A 16841-nucleotide genomic window follows, 5' to 3' on the forward strand; every position below is an offset into this window, starting at 1 on the left:
TGCTTTGTGCCTGGTATTGCCCTGCTGCTGGGGGTACAACAATGAACAACAGAACAGATGCAATGCCTCTTTTGCCAGCTCTTCCAGGCTGGTGGAAGACAGGAGCAGTGAGCAGGAAGTTAGAGTACCAGGCTGGGTTAGGATAAGACCTGAGTGATTTCAAGAAGCACTTTTTATCAAAGGATGCCTTTTATGGGTTTGAGGGAAGCCTTCCTGAAGGAGGTATCATCTAAACTGAGACCTAAAGGCTGAGTTGTGGTCACTGGGAAAGAGCGAATATTTAAAGAGACTGGTCCATGCTTGGAAAAGAGAGGGAGATAACTAGTAAGATTCAATTTGCTCACTTCTGTAATTTTGATATCAAAATTATAACCTCAAAAAGAGGAAGGAATACTCAAAAGAGAAATATCCAGAATATTTCATATAAGAAAATAACACTTTATAATAAAGAATCTTTTAGAAGGCAGAAATGTGTAGAAATAGAAAAGAGACATTTCTTTCCCATTGATGAATATTTAAAGTATTGTGTGAACTAAAATAGAGTAGTAATTTTGTAGATATTACAAAATAAAATTCATGGTCTCAATATTGCTTGACTGAACCATATAGAGTAAACATTGCATTTTTACCTAATATTTTACTACAGGTGCAATTTATGTATTTTGCATGTGTTTAGGAAAGATGAGCTTTCTCTGGAAGAATATTACTTTCATTTCATGGCATTCAAAGTTTTGGTTTTCAAGCTGACTAGCCATTGATTGAATTCAACATGATCTAGCTGTCATTTTATATCAAGACTAATATAAAAATTGTGGAAGAAAGCTTTGGTTTACATTTTTTATTTTAAACAAAAAAGAAATTTGATAAAAAGTATTCTTGATATTCCGAGTACGATGACAGCTATATGTTCCTTCAACGCTTGCCCTTAACAGAGCAAGAAATCTGTTTCAAACAAATACACTTAATATTCCAAGCTGTTGTCAGAGACAGCACAAGTGTCAAAGATCTGGCAAAGACAGAGAATAAAATTTGGGATATTGTTTTATTGTTACCTTTTCTCTGTGTTTAAAGTTTTAATCTCAGGTCTAAAACTGATTTACAATCAATTAACTCTCAACGTGTTAATAACAGTCCCGACTGCAATGTGAGTTTGCAAATGTCTCCTTCCGTCATGTAAGTAGCTGCAGCAGGCAGTAGCCATGTTTACTGGGACTCCAGTAGGAACCAGTATTTCTGGGAAAATTTAGTTTAGTCAGTGTTATCTAAGGGAGTCTTTGTTGATAAAACTCCAGACTGTGCAGACTTTCACTTGTCCTTATTTTAGGAACCCCACATAAACCAGTTCCCTTCACTCATTTTCTTCTTCATTTGCATATAGACTCATAAATTACTTACATAAATGTTTATTGAGTAATTCCTCTGCATCACATGAAAGATCAATGGGGAAAAATCAGCAGTTATAAGGGAAAAGTTGTCCTGGACTTTGTGTTAGTGTAGGTCACTATCTTCAAATACTCATATTCTTTGTTTGGAAGTGTATGAAGCATTTCCAAGGATTATGAGGAGTTGGATAATTTCAGAGAGTGAGCTCTCTGAATCTTCATCCTAAGTACTCATTCACAAAACTGGTTTGCAGGAGGACAGGACAGAGTGCTTGGTAGGAATTTGCCCACTTTACAAGAGAAAGGCGTTCATCTGTTCCATTCCAATTAGCAAGGTGGTATCTTGCCCCCCTGTGTGAAAAACCCAAGTTCCCTGCATCTGCAATCAGAATATCCCAACACAGAAACCCCATAGTTTTCCAACTTCCTTGACAAGTTAGATGAGACAGTTAACAGTGTTCCCTGACCTAATATGATGCCTTGTTGGGATGTTCTGATTGCAGATTATGGTGGATGGGGAATAATGACCTTTCTGGGAATAATGACCTTTCTGTTGCATGATTTTCTTATTCCTATCTTCCAACCGTTGTTAAAAACGTACAATTCCTAAGAGAGTATCACGAGAAAAAATCAAGAGTTTTGAAAATTTTTAGGAATGCCAAAGTTTTAAAGATCCTTTGGATTAAACTCATGGGCAGAACTTTATGTGATTTTTTTCAGGTTTTGTTTGGGTTATTCTGTTAGGCATGAAAACATATTTTATGAAGTTATATCACAAAATATTCTTTTCAACTGCAGTTAATTCTCAATTCATCTTAAAAATGTATACTGTGCTCTACTGTCAGTTAACCAAATATAAAATACTATGAAAACTACCATACTGATTAGATGCAGCAATATGTACATTTCTCTCTTCATTAAAGGCATAGAAAAAATCAACGATTTATCTCATTAAGCGCCGCATTTCTGGGACTTCCCTGGTGGCGCAGTGGTTGAGAATCCACCTGCCAATGCAAGGGACACCGGTTCGAGCCCTGGTCCGGGAAGATCTCACATGCCGCAGAGGAACTAAGTCCGTGTGCCACAACTACTGAGCCTGTGCTCTAGAGCCCATGCTCTAGAGAACAAGAGAAGAGAAGCCTGCGTACCGCAACTGGAGAAAGCCCGTTGCGCAACAATGAAGACCCAATGCAGCCAAAAATAAATAAATAAAATAAATAAATTTATTTTAAAAAAAGCTGTGTTTCTAATAAAATTTTACTTTTTTATTCTTAAAATTTATATACGTATGAAACATAAGTTGTTTTAAACAATTGGGCACTAATATTATTTGTAATATTTTAATTCGTAGAGCCTTAATCACAGACAGTATAAAAATAAAAATTTGAATTTACATACATTCTTTTGTTTCAGATAAGTTAGATAGGATGATTTCTAAGAGTTTCACTTTTAAAATACATTTTACTTTTATAAAAACTTACTAAAAAGATGTAATTTGATCAAGGAGGAAAATCAAAGCTGTGAATCATTGGAATGTTAAAGAACATTTACATGTATTTTTAAAGGTATCAAATCTTTTTTTTTTCTTTTAATTGGGGTATAGTTGCTTTACAATGTTGTGTTAGTTTCTTCTGTATAGAGAAGTAAATCAGCTATATGTATACATATATCCCCTCTTTATTGAATTTCCTTCCAATTTTTAGGTTACCACAGAGCACTGAGTAGAGTTCCCTGTGCTATACAGCAGATTCTCATTAGTTATCTATTTTACACATGGTAGTGTATATGTCAATCCCAATCTCCCAATTCATCCCACCCCCGCTTTCCCCCCTTGGTGTCCATACATTTGTTCTCTACATCTCTGCCTCTATTTCTGCTTTCAAATAGGTTCATCTGTACCATTTTTCTAGATTCCACATATATGTGTTAATATATGATATTTGTTTTTCTCTTTCTGACTTACTTCACTCTGTATGACACTCTCTAGGTCCCTCCACATCTCTACAAATGACCCAATTTTGTTCCTTTTTATGGCTGAGTAATATTCCATTGTATATATGTACCACATCTTCTTTATCCATCCATTTGTCAATGGACATTTAGGTGGTTTCCATGTCCTGGCTATTGTAAATAGGGCTGCAATGAACATTGAGGTACATGTGTCTTTTTGAATTATGGTTTTCTCAGTGTATATGCCCAGTAGTGAGATTTGTTGGGTCATATGGTAGGTCTATGTTTAGTTTTTATGGAACGTCCATACTGTTCTCCATAGTGGCTGTATCCATTTACAGTCCCACCAACAGTGCAAGAGGGTTCCCTTTTCTCCACACCCTGTCCAACATTTATTGTTTGCAGTTTTTTTGCTGATGGCCATTCTGACTGGTGTGTGGTGATACTTCATTGTAGTTTTGATTTGCATTTCTCTAGATGTTGAGCATCTTTTCATGTGTTTGTTGGCTATCTATATGTCTTCTTTAGAGAAATGGTTATTTAGGTCTTCTGCCCATTTTTTGATTGGGTTGTTTGTTTTTTGGATATTGAGCTGCATGAGCTATTTGTATATTTTGGGGATTAATCCCTAAAAGTATCAAATCAAAGTGGTCTTTGGGTTCTACTGGATACTTTTAAATGTGGTCTGTCATTTTATTTTTAAATATCACTGTTCATAATATGTTAGAAACATTGGAATGTATAAAACATGGGTTTCCCTGGTGGCTCAGTGATTGGGAATCCACCTGCCAATGCAGGGGACACAGGTTCGAGCCCTGGTCCGGGAAGACCCCACATGCTGTGGAGCAACTAAGCCCGTGCACCACAGCTACTGAGCCTGTGCTCTAGACCCTGCAAGCCACAACTACTGAGCCCACGTGCCTAGAGCCCATGCTCCTCAACAAGAGAGGCCACCACGATGGGAAGCCCGCACACCACGACGAAGAGTAGCCCCCGCTCACTGCAACTAGAGAAAGCCCACACACAGCAACAAAGACCCAACACAGCCAAAAATAAATAAATTAAATAAACAAATTAAAAAAAAGAAATGTATAAAACATTATAGATGTCTATTTGAAGTTCTGTGAGTAGATTTCAACTTTCCTTTAGGAGGATTTGTGCAGAACCACTGAAGTTCAGTGATGTGTGCGTTAATAACTGTGTCCCCAGAACTGTTAGAGAAAAAAATTGTTGTTTAAGCCTCCCACTTTGTGACACTGTGTTATGGCAGCTCTAGAAAAATACTACAGACACCCATGGGCAGCAGTGAACTCTCAGGTCAGGACAAACTGCTGCTAAACGCATTTGAGCCTGCTTTGCTCTGAGATGGAGAAAGTGTTCCTGAGATCACACCAAGGATGCACACCAATAGCTGCTCCTGAATCTTCAGCTAAAAGTATTTTGCTCAATGCAAGGTCATGGTTATTAGTTAAAAATTTAGACAACAACCCCATCTTTCAAGTGTACTAGTTATGCCATATTAGAGCAAAATTAATAGATTTGTAAATATTAACTTAGAACCTGGGACAAATAAGTCTGATTCCAACAATGGCATTTCTGATTTAATTGCAGATATTTGCTATTACTCTTCAGGCAGAGCTCAAAGGATTTAGCTGGTGGTCATTTCACATTTACCTCCTTGAATGTGCCACATATTTTATGGTGTCTTCCATGGGATTTGCCTTCCTTCCTCCATAATGAAGTACACTGGCTTGATTTCTAGCAATATCTTTAAGTAGGTCATTAAGAAAAAACATTCATAAGAAGCAGAGGTCAATCCCAGGCCTTTCCGCTTCCAGTTAAATTAGAAAGAAACAGATCTGAAATTTATCTACTGTGTCGTGACATTTTCTTTTAAGATGTTTGGTACATTTTCAAAATTAGTTACCAACACAAACATAATATATTATGTCCAAGAGTATATTTGACATTTTAGAATTACACATTGTTTACTTAACATCCTTATTTTATGTTTTGAAGTGAAGCAATACCCTTAAACTTTTTTTTTTTTTTTTTGCATGATAACCAGTGGGTTAGGCTAAAATTTCTGGGACCCACATGTGCTTTGCTCATCTGGGAAGGCTTTAAGAGTTTGTGCAGGTTTGGATTTTCTGACCTGAGGTGTTATGCCACCATGAAGTTATTCTTGAAGTATTATGGACTTTTTCTAATTATGGACATCTTATTATGAACATTTCCTTAGCGTTTTCCTTGTTTTTTAATGATTAAGCACACAGTTCTCTAATCAATACCTATGTCTAAGCACCCAGGTTGACGTTCAAGAAATCTTTATCCCCATTGATGAATCCATCAAACCGTTTCACCTTCACATTCCTCCATGTGGCTTTGGGGAGGAATGTGCTGTGGAGGGATTTGGCAATGGTGCCGTATTCATTCATTCAACTATTTCTTTAGCAAACTTATATTCAATTAATGAAGACCAAATATTAATAGGTACAAAAGGAACTGGTTTTGGGTATCTGTGGAAATATAGAGCAAGGACACGTTTACAGGGAAACCTAAAATTTGTATTTCCAACCACACTAAGAGCTTGCCTTTGCCTCTTTTCCATAGAAGTAGAACTCATGTGGTAATAACTGGTGCCTAGTGTTATCTATAGGGTCAGTTGTCTATAGGAGGTAGAAGTCACAGAGCAGGGATCCAGCTGGTGATGTGGTCTGTGTGTGTTCAGGAGCAGAGAGAGGCAAACAAAACGGTGCAGCAGGCACCAAAGATCACAACAGGAGAAACAACAGAAGTCTGAGACTGATGTGACACCAGTTGTGTTAGTGAAGCTTTGGTAGACTCATAATGAATAATAGGGCTCACCATCTTTAAAAAAAGGAAGCTAGTCTAGGAGGGACGAACATGTGAATAACTCAGTAAAGGTTTAACTCTTTATTAATGGTTAGAACAAAAATGGATTATTTAGAATAGTCATTTGAAATTTATATGGTAATTTATATGATTTTGTGATATCTTTATGACATTTTCATAAGAATATGAAATAAGTTATCTGTCTTTTTGTCTATTTGTCTATGTTGTAGTCACCTCATAAAGGCTGGATAAATGCCCTTAACACAATGGCTAGACTGATGATTCAACCCATGCCAAGAGGGTGTAGTTTTATTATGCACATAATACATAATAAGGCTTTCTGGGGGGAGGGGGAAGGCAGGCTCCCAAGCGGGTCAAACGGTGTCTCAAGAGAGTGAGTTGGTGGAACTGGTTTGGCTTTACTTGTAGTTAGGGAGCGGGGCCAGATTGAGGGTTCCTGCTTGAGGGTTCGGCTTGCTTGCATGGCTTTAACTTCCCATTCATACAAAAGGAAGGAGCATCTGAGCTTCTTTATTGACTTGGCCAGAAGTGAGGCAAGAAGGAAAGAGCGAGGGTGGAGGTGGGAAGCAACAGCAACAGCATCCAAAGTAGAGTCAGACTCTTTAGTATAACCTGTTCATGGTGTTAAAGTGAATCGTAATTGACTTTCCACAAGGTTTTGAGAGCCTTGTCACATGATAACTAATGATGTCCCACAGTTATTAAACCCTGGTAGAAGTTCTTGCTCCTGAAAACCTCTACAATTTGGAATAGATGTTCCCAATAGCAACCAGAGATGTGAAAGTTAGTCTGTGCAATGTCAGAAAAAGCACCGGGCACGGTCGCTGGGAAGCCGCAGCAAATGGGGGATGTGCCCGTGCTATTAGAAAAACTTTGACTGAGAAAGAAAACCAAATAAATAAAACTCAGTTAAAATAGATAAACTTGGAATACCTGACCTTTGTTTTATCAAAATAGTTATTATAAAAATAATTGGAGAAACATAATGACAATATTCTAAAATAAGATAACATTATATATTTTATTCTGATGGGAAGAATATTTTCACCTTTCAAGAAATAGTGCCATGAGAGAAAATAAACAAAAAATTCAAGCATGTAGTAATAGCAATACAAATACGGCACACAGACTTAGATTATAAGCAACACCAACCCAGCCCAACAGCTAACTGAACTTCCTAAATAGCAATAATATTTCTTCATAGCAAAGCTCTCAATGGAAGGTAAATGAACTTTTAAAGAAATTAACAAAACTCCTCATTTTTCCTGAAATGCTATCATTTATGGTAATATTCAAGGCAGTAATGTATAAATGTAAAGGTATAATACATAAATGGTAGAAAAGATAGGCTGGAAAAAAATAGTATTTTAAGTACTAATTAGATATGGTTCACTTTTTTAAATAAATAAAAAATACTTAAAGTTAAGCCTTGATATTTTAATTGTGTAAAACAAATAGTATACTGTGGACTCAAATTTACAACCTGTAGCCACCAAAATATCCCTGTGACCATTCTTGAAAGATGTAATGAAAAATGGGTTGAAGAAACATAATTAAGACAGACAGTAATTGGACTTTAAGTTCTTTGTCCCAGTTGTATAGTAAATGAAAATAATCAAATTAATCTTTAAGTATTTTTATTTAATTATTTAGACACAAATGAACTTCAAAAAATTCTGACCTAAGTACGACAGTTTTGTGATGTCCAAACACAGATAATTTGTTCTCGCACCTGCTGCTGCTTCTGTGACAATTGAGACACTTTTTTCAACTCCTGGATATAAAGTTCTACTTCCAGATATGTTGACCAGATGGATATAAAGTTCTACTTCTAGATATGTTGACCAGACTAGACCATGTTTCAGGGTCTGAGCTTAATGCAAAGTCATGGTGTAAATCCAAAGAATGAATAAGTGAATAAGAATCTACCATTGAATATTCTATTTTTAGCTAGCATTTTAAACTGATTTTCCCAGATATTTTCATAGTGAACCCAAAACGATTTGAGTAGGCTATTCCTGAATAAATGCAAATATATTCTATGGAAGTATTCTCTACTGCCCTTTTACTTCTAATTTTCAATTATATGGATTTATTTTAAGTGCTGATTGATTTATTAGATCTTTGTGCAAGACACAGAAAATCGATACAAGAGAAATGAATGCAAAATATAAGTGGCCACAAAAGATCTCATGTGTGTCTACAGAGGGAAGTTATGATATAAATTTAACTCAACAGCTAAATTGTCTTTTATTCCAAGCTTCTATAATCTTTGCTCTTAACACAATATTTAATGAAAGAGAAGAAAGTAAAACAGCAAAACTAATTTTAACAAAGAAACTCTTTAAAGAGTAAAATCTATTTAATCTAGTCCATTTGAAAATGTCAAAAAATTATTTTTAAAATTTGTCATTTTATTCTGAGATAAATGTATATTCACATGCAGTTGTAAGAAATAACACAGAGAAATGCTGTGTATTCCCAACCCAGATTCCCCCAATGGTAGCATCTTGTAAAACTATAGTAAATATCACAACCAGAATATTGACACTGATAGCTAAAATGCAGAACATTTCAATCACCGTGCTGATCCTTCATCCTGTCTCCTTATAGCCACAACCACTTTCCTCCCAATACCCATTCTCTCCTTAACCATTAGCAACAGCTAATTCATTCTCCTTGTCTACAATTTTCTCAGCTCAAGAATGTGATAAAAATGGAATCATACAGAATGTAACCTCTTGGGATCGTCATTTTATATTCAGCATAATTCTCTGGAGATCCAGCCAGATTGTTGTGTATGTCCCTGTAGGTAAGGTGCCATAACTCCCCTACTGTTTTCAAGATTTTTTTTCTTTATCTTTAGTTTTCTAGTGTTTGTGATGTATCTTGGCATGAATATTTTTAGGTTTATCCTATTTGCACTTCATTTGGCTTCTTAAATCTGTAAGTTTGTGTCTCTTTTCAAATGTGGGAGGTTTTCTGTCGTTATTTCTTTAAGATTTTCTTCAAGTCTTTCTTGCTCAGCTTATTCCAGGACTCTGATGAATCAAAGGTCATGTCCTTTGTTATAGACAAACCATTCCTAAGGCTTTTTGTTTTTTTTTTTTTCAGTCTTTTTTCTCTCTGTTTTTCAGATTTGGTATGGAAGATCAGAAATGTAATTGTAGAACTTGAAGATATTTTTATCTGGTGTAGGGATCTTGAACCTGGTCTTTGGAGAGAACATGGATCTTGACCTTTGGGGAGAATAAGCTTCTTCTAAATTTCAAAGCAAATTCTGTGTGTGTCTATGTGTTGCATTTTTTCTGGGGTAATGTTCATAAACCTCATCTCTTTCTAAGAAAGGTCCCCACTTCCCTTATCCCTGCCTGCAAACCTCCTCTTTTCAGAACTGAGGATGCCTTCCTGTTTTCATTCTTTAATCATAGTCCCACAGCCCCTTTCCATGCCCGGCACTCCTTGCCCAAGGAGATATTTGTTGAAAATGCACAGGACATTTCAGGAAGGCAGATGTGTCACCACATCAAGCCAGATGACTTGAGGGAGTGTTGCCAATCATGAGCAGATTCATATTTAGGAACAAATAATCCCCAAGCTTGTAGAGATGACATCTTATGACTGTTGAGGGAGGTACGGAGGTGTTGAACAGATAACAGACACCGAAGTAACACCTCCACTGATAAAGCCAAGCTCACGCTTCTGGCTCCCCCAACATGTGTGGCTCCAGCCTTGGTAAACTCCATGCAAGTCCCTGAAGGCACCACATGGTCTCTTCCCAGGCTCTACAAAGTTGATTCCGTGGTCTCCAACTCCCATTTCTGCATATCAATGAGTCAAAATGCGAGTAAGAAAGTCTAGTCCTGAAAGAAGCCACTCTGTTGCTCTAAAGGGGAATTGACTTTTATAAACACTACTGTCTATTACTCAAACAGAGGAGCTATAAACAATTTAGAACTTTGCCTTTGTGTATCATAAGAAATATTTCGTATTTCATATAATGCTTTTAGTAATCACAGGGCAAACCACTCTGGAATATTCTTATAAGCAATGTGGTAAACTTGCTGTGTATAGTTACATCATGATGAATTTAAATGTATAGCCCTCATATAATGTAATGGAATTGATAATGAATGATTCATTCACTTAAAATCCTGTGCTACTGTTTAGAAGGCATTGGCTAATTTAGAATTTGGTAATTATTAAAAATGCACAAGAATATTTTTTTCTTTACTTCTGTGGAAGTCTATATTATTTTGAAGTCTGAAAATAGAATGGATGGTGAGGTTTTAAAATAAAAGGAAAGGGGTAACCGATAAAGATCAGAAAATATTTAAGTATAGCAGAAGAAAAATAACTTCTGAGTGAATTTATTTTAAACGTGTAATTGCAATTAAATAACTCAGGAATAGCTTGGTGATTTCCAGAATAAAGTTGTTTCCCCCCCCCCCCCATAGGGGTGCTTTTCCAATTGTTATATGGAAGTACTCCGAATGTATGTCATATGTCAATAGACAGATTTAAATATACACTTAATTTATATTTATACTTGTATCTTTATATCTATATCTATCTCTTTATGAGAGAGGGGAGACTAAATATATACAGAGTGTGCTGTTAAGTTGAAGGGTTGAGGGATCATAGATGCCATTTCATTTTTTTCTTGATACTTTTCTGTGATTTCCTAGTTCTTCATATTTGTGATTTTTAATTTTGCACATATTATTTTTATATTCAGAAAAGGCTATTTAAAAGTTAGTATTCCATTTTAATGACTATTCAAAGTGCTGCTAATTGCAGTGTTGCAGAAATGGGTGATTAATATGTAAAAGTATTTATGGAGTGTGGAATAGAGAAAAGTGAACAAGTAACCAGCCATTGGTATTCATGGATTCATGATGAATTTAAAAGTATAGCACTCAAACAAAATAATAAAATTATTAATGGATTTTTCATTAACTTGTAGCGCTGTGTTACTCTTTAGAAGACATAAGAGTCATTTAGAATTTGAGGATTAAAAATACACAAGAATAAGATTTTTCTTGTCTGAAAAACTATCTTGAAACTGTTCATTCAGAAATTTTAAAATGAGCTGAAAATTTTAGCATCCAAAACTCAGCCACGGTACAATCAGCTCATAATACAGAGCCTGTGAATAACTGCTCTGTGCAGGTTCCTTGGGTTCCAAGATAGCATCTAAGCTAAAATTCAAACAAATGTTATGTGAAACTCTCAAGTGGAAATTCACATTGCAGAAGCACACTGAAAAGAGTACCTTCATTTTGGCATGGTATTAATTTTATTAATTTTATTTTTGATGATAAAGATATAAGATCAATTGAATGATCAAGAACTAAACAAAAAAGAAAATGGGTTCTTCATTTTAAAAAAATGATACAAATGAACTTATTCACAAAACAGAAACAGATTCACAGACATAGAAAACAAAATTATGGTTGGCTACCAAAGGGGAAAGGTGGGGGGAGGGATAAATTAGGAATTTGCGAATAACACACACAAACTACTATACATAAAATAGATAAACAACAAGGACCTATTGTATAGCACAGGGAACTATACTCAGTATTTTGTAATAACCTACATGGAGAAAGAATCTGAAAAATAATATATATATATACATATATATGTATATATACATATATATGTATGTATAACTGAATCAGTTTGCTGTACACCAGAAACTAACACAACATGGTAAATCAACTATATTTCAATACAAATTAAATTAATTATTTAAAAAAAGAAGCATGACAGATTGGAAAATGTGTGTGCAAATATGTGTGAGTCACTCTAGTATCTATTTTTCATACTGTAGTATTATAGAATATTACATTATAATTTTATAATAGAATTATTTATGGCATTATATTATAGTATAGCATGATATTATAAATATAACCCGAGAGACTGGTATAATTGGCTTAATTCTAGAACAGGATTTTTTTTTTTTTTTTTTAATAAAAATGATTCTACAGTGCCAAGTGGCAGCCAATTAAAGGGAAAGATCCTCTGTTTGGGGAGGGTTGGCTTAATCTCTGTTTCCCTGCTTCTCCTTTTCTTTAATAAACAGATCAGCCAAGTTCCTCCTTCCTTCATAAGTGACTGTTTGGACCAGGGAGTATTGGATTGGAAGGTTGTTGAAGCAGTGAAATATGTTAAACAGTATATGAAAGGGAATTTTTTTTTCTCCATTTTATAAAGTAGAGGGAAGGGCTGTAGGAGGACATGGCAGATGGAGGCAAAAATAGAGGAGATCCTTGGAATTCATACTGCTAGTCAAAAATGATACACATGAATACTCACTTTCATACCCATTATGAATATACAGATGGATATTTTACTTTGATGCACATTAGTGCATGAGCTCGTAGGGGAACCCAAGCCCAGGGCTCCCAGAGCCTAAAGGCAGGGATAAGGGTAGTGTGAGTGGTTTGGGAAATGTTCTCAGAGAAGGAGAAACATCCACTCAAGAGGGTTTTGATGACTCTGATGCACAGCAGGACGATGGGGACAGTTTGTTCAGAAAGAAAAGTGTGAGCATCAGAGGAAAAACCAAGTGACTTACCCATCTTCAGAATGTGACTCACTGCTTGTTGGTGAACACATTATAAATAGAAAACCCAGATTAAAAAAGTAACCCAAGAGCTATTGTATCTGCTTTCTATTCCTATTTAACAAATCAACACAAATTTGGTGACTTAAAACAGCACAAATTTAATCTCTTACATTTCTGGAGACCAGAAGTCTGCACTCAGTTTCACTGGGCTACAGTCAAGGTGTCCGCAAGACGGGTTCCTTCGGAGGCTTTAAGGAATTGCTTCCATGCCTTTTCTAGCTTCTGGGGGCTGCCTGCATTCCCAAGGTTATGAGCATTCTCTCCATCACTCCAACCTCTTGCTTCCATCATAGCATCATCTTCTCTTCTCTAGTCCAATCCCCTTTGCCTCCTCTTGTAAGGACACGTGTGATTACATAAAGGGGGAACCTGCATAATCCGGGGTAAACCTTCCATCACAAGATCCTTAACTACACCACACCTGCAATGTCCCCTTTGCCATATCAGGTAATAGGCACAGATTCTGGGGACTAAGATATGAACACCTTGTGGGGCCGTTATACAGTCTACCACAACCATTAAAGAAATTGAATCAATAATAAAAATTTTCTACTTCCTCTCACCCCACTAAATCTCACCGCAAAAAGATATCTGGCCCAGATAATTTTACAGTCAAAAATGTTCAATTCATCCAAAGAAACCAATCATCTCTGTTTTATTTTTTTCCAAATATTTAAAATCTCAGAAAAAAGTGAGAACTACCCATTTAAGGCTATTATAACTTGATCTAAAATGTTATTTAACAATATAAGAATCTTTGAAAACTAATCTTGCTTATGAATATAGTTGCAAAAAATAATTAAAATGCAAGCAAAGTTAGCTATATCTAAGAAATGCAGATACAGTGAAGCACCAGAAAAGCTATTTATATAATATACTAAATTAGCAATTCAAAGAAAAATTACTTTTGATCATATTAAAGATGCATAAAATATTTACTAAAATTCATTGTCCATTTATGATACAAACGATTAGCAAATTAGAAATAAAATATAACTTTATAAACTAATAAATTTTTATCTCCCCATCTAAAAGAAAAAAAAGCAAAGTATCAATATATAGATATGAAGTTCATAGGCAATAAACACAAATAAACAAAATACAAGAGAAAGAATCTCAACCTTACTAGTAATCAAGGCACTGCGAGTAAAAGCCACAGTGAGATACTGGCACAGTCTGTAGGTTAGGAAAAATCATAAATATCTAACAATTGCAAACATTACCAAGAATAATGAAGAAACAGGGAATTACACACCTGTAAGGGAAGCTACATTAATGTAAGATGTTGAGAGCAATTTAGCTGCTCTGAAGTGATTACCAGTAAGCCTCCTCCTTCTGGTTCTAGGTGGGCCCATCTTGGCCTGGGTGGGTCTCCTTTCTCCCCTGAACACCTGTTTGCATCCCCCTCCCCATGTTCCTGGGACAGTAAAGGGTTGTCCTCAGGTGATATCTCACCATCCATTCCTTCCTCGTCCTTGTCCTTGCAAGGGAAGACCCTCCAGGTGCTTATCTCTTCAGGCTGCACATCTTCTCCACTTCATATCACCTCTTAGCCTTCCCTTTTCTCAGTAAGGAAAAACAGGCTTTGTGGGTGCACATTTCAATCTTTATTTCTCCTGGTGACCAGTGCATCCTTGGAACGTCTGCTTGGTGGAATTGGAGCAACAAAGAATCCAGGATTACAGGGATAGAAAACAGAGGCTGGAAATAGGCAGAGAGTGCTCTGTGCCTTAGTGTGTTCAGACTGCTATACCAAAGTACCACAGATAGGGTGGTTTACAAACAACAGAAACTTATTTCTCACAGTTCCAGAGGCTGGGACATCCAAGATCAAGTCTCCAGATTAGATGTCTTGTGAGAGCCTCCTGATTCACATACAGATGTCTTCTCGTTGTGTCCTCACATGGTAGAAGGAGTAAAGAAGCTCTCTGGGGTCTTGTTTATAAGGGCACAAATCCCAATCCTGGGGGCTTCACTCTCATGACACAATCACCTTTTAAAGGTCCCACTTCCTGATTCCATCACTTTAGGGGTTAGGTTTCCACATATGAATTTTGGAGGGACATAAACACGGTACTCCAGCTTCCACACATTGCCCTGCCACTGCACTAGCAAAGCTGAAAATGAGCAGCATTTAAAGAGATAAGTGTGTAGGGAGTGTCAGAAAACAATGTCCACTGTAGCACTTGTGTTATATTGCATTAAAGAAAAATACAGAAACAATGTATGTCTGTCAACAGGAGAATGAATAGATACATGGTAGCACATTCAAATACAATACACAGTTCAAACTCATGAGCTAGCACTGGATGTGTCAACGCGGATACATTGCAAAAAACAAACAAACAAAAAACAAACAAAAAAATGATGTTGGGCAAAATACAGAAGTTGGAGAAATATATATATGTGATATAATGCCATTCATACAATTTCAAAAACATAAATATATAATTTATTTATATGAAAACAGGTGTGGATACCATAAACACAAAAGTAAGGAGAAGAATTCTATCTGGGAGGAAAAAACAGGAGTGGGAGTGAGAAGAGGATGCACAGGGCCTTCGATTCCATGTGGATGGACTTTTTCCTTCTTAAAAAATACCTGGAGCAAATATGTAAAAATGTTAAGTTTTGTTAAAACTGGGTGAAAAGTACACAGTTGTTCACTACATTATTCTCTATGCTTCCCAGTATCTTAGAAATACTTCACAGTAAAACAATCATGATAACAGCAGTCCCAACAAACTCACACACTGGGAGAGAGTGGCTGGTGGGCCATGAGTTCCAGTGAAGTTTTCTTTCTTTTTTTGCCTCTTTCTCTGCTTTCTTCTCTTTGTCCTTTTTCTTTCCTTTTGGTAGCTAAGATACATATATATTTAATCATCACAATGGAAAGAACCAAAGGAAAGAAAGAGGGAGAATGAAGAAGCCAGAGAGACAGGAGGTACCCAAGGGGCTTTGTCCAGAGAAAGGCTGAGATGGAAGGATGCGACGGGAGGATGAGACAGAAAGACAAGTTCCTTTCCAGCTTCAGATTCTTACTTTAGAATAAAGAGAGCAGTTTCTCCTTCTCTTCTGGGAAAACACCCAAAAGCAACAGGATCGTAGGAAGCACATATGCAAACTCCATATTTGATGAACTTAGGAGACATCTGCAAGCCTGAACCACAGAATGTGAGGAAGGGATGCCAAGTGCAGAGCAGGAAAGGACGCAGAAGATGCTGAGGGTGGGACCTGAGACAGCAAAGCTCAGGCTGCTGGAACACTGTGATTCCAAGTAAATGGTCACTCTGTGGGGAAAACCCACAATTCCTTTTGTTTAAATAGGAGAGTGTACACAGGTGGTAGAAGGAGAATCAGTGGATGCAGCTTGGTGTGGTTTCAGGAAACAGGGAAGATGAGAATAAACATGTAAGCACAGAGCTTGGTCATCTTTGCAGGGAGCCATCTGCCATGGATGAGAGAATGAACGAGCATCCCTGAGTGATGAAAAGCTGCCACATCGTACAGGCTTCAGGGAGGAGAAAGGCTAACAGAACCCCCTCCCACACATACCTCCTCATCATTAGGAGAATGGCTCAAGGTCATGGTTCTGACCTCTCCCAGAGATGATTCTCCAGCAAACCCTAGTGCAGGAAAACTAGCTTAATTCAAACATGATCAAAGAAAAACAATCATCATACTAGGCGCTAATAGTATCTTCCAGACATTTTAAGAGAAGAGGAGGGGTGAGGCAGGAAACCAAAGGCAGGCAAAGAACTCCCACCAGCAGGTTGCTGCCACTGGGCAAAGGAAATTACACCAAAGATACTGGCAGTTTGTACATAGATAGTTATTAACCAGCGGTGCAGGAACTGGCTTTACTGCTCAAGAGAGTGAATGAACACGTTTCTTCCCAGCTTTAGGTTCAGTGACGATGCAGTGGTGGCTTGAAATGGGTCCAGATGAGGGTTTACAGAGTGGAAACTGGCACATGTTGCAAATCAAGGTACTCT

This window comes from Eubalaena glacialis, chromosome 4, assembly GCF_028564815.1.
Source record: "Eubalaena glacialis isolate mEubGla1 chromosome 4, mEubGla1.1.hap2.+ XY, whole genome shotgun sequence".
Taxonomy (NCBI): Eukaryota; Metazoa; Chordata; class Mammalia; order Artiodactyla; family Balaenidae; genus Eubalaena; species Eubalaena glacialis.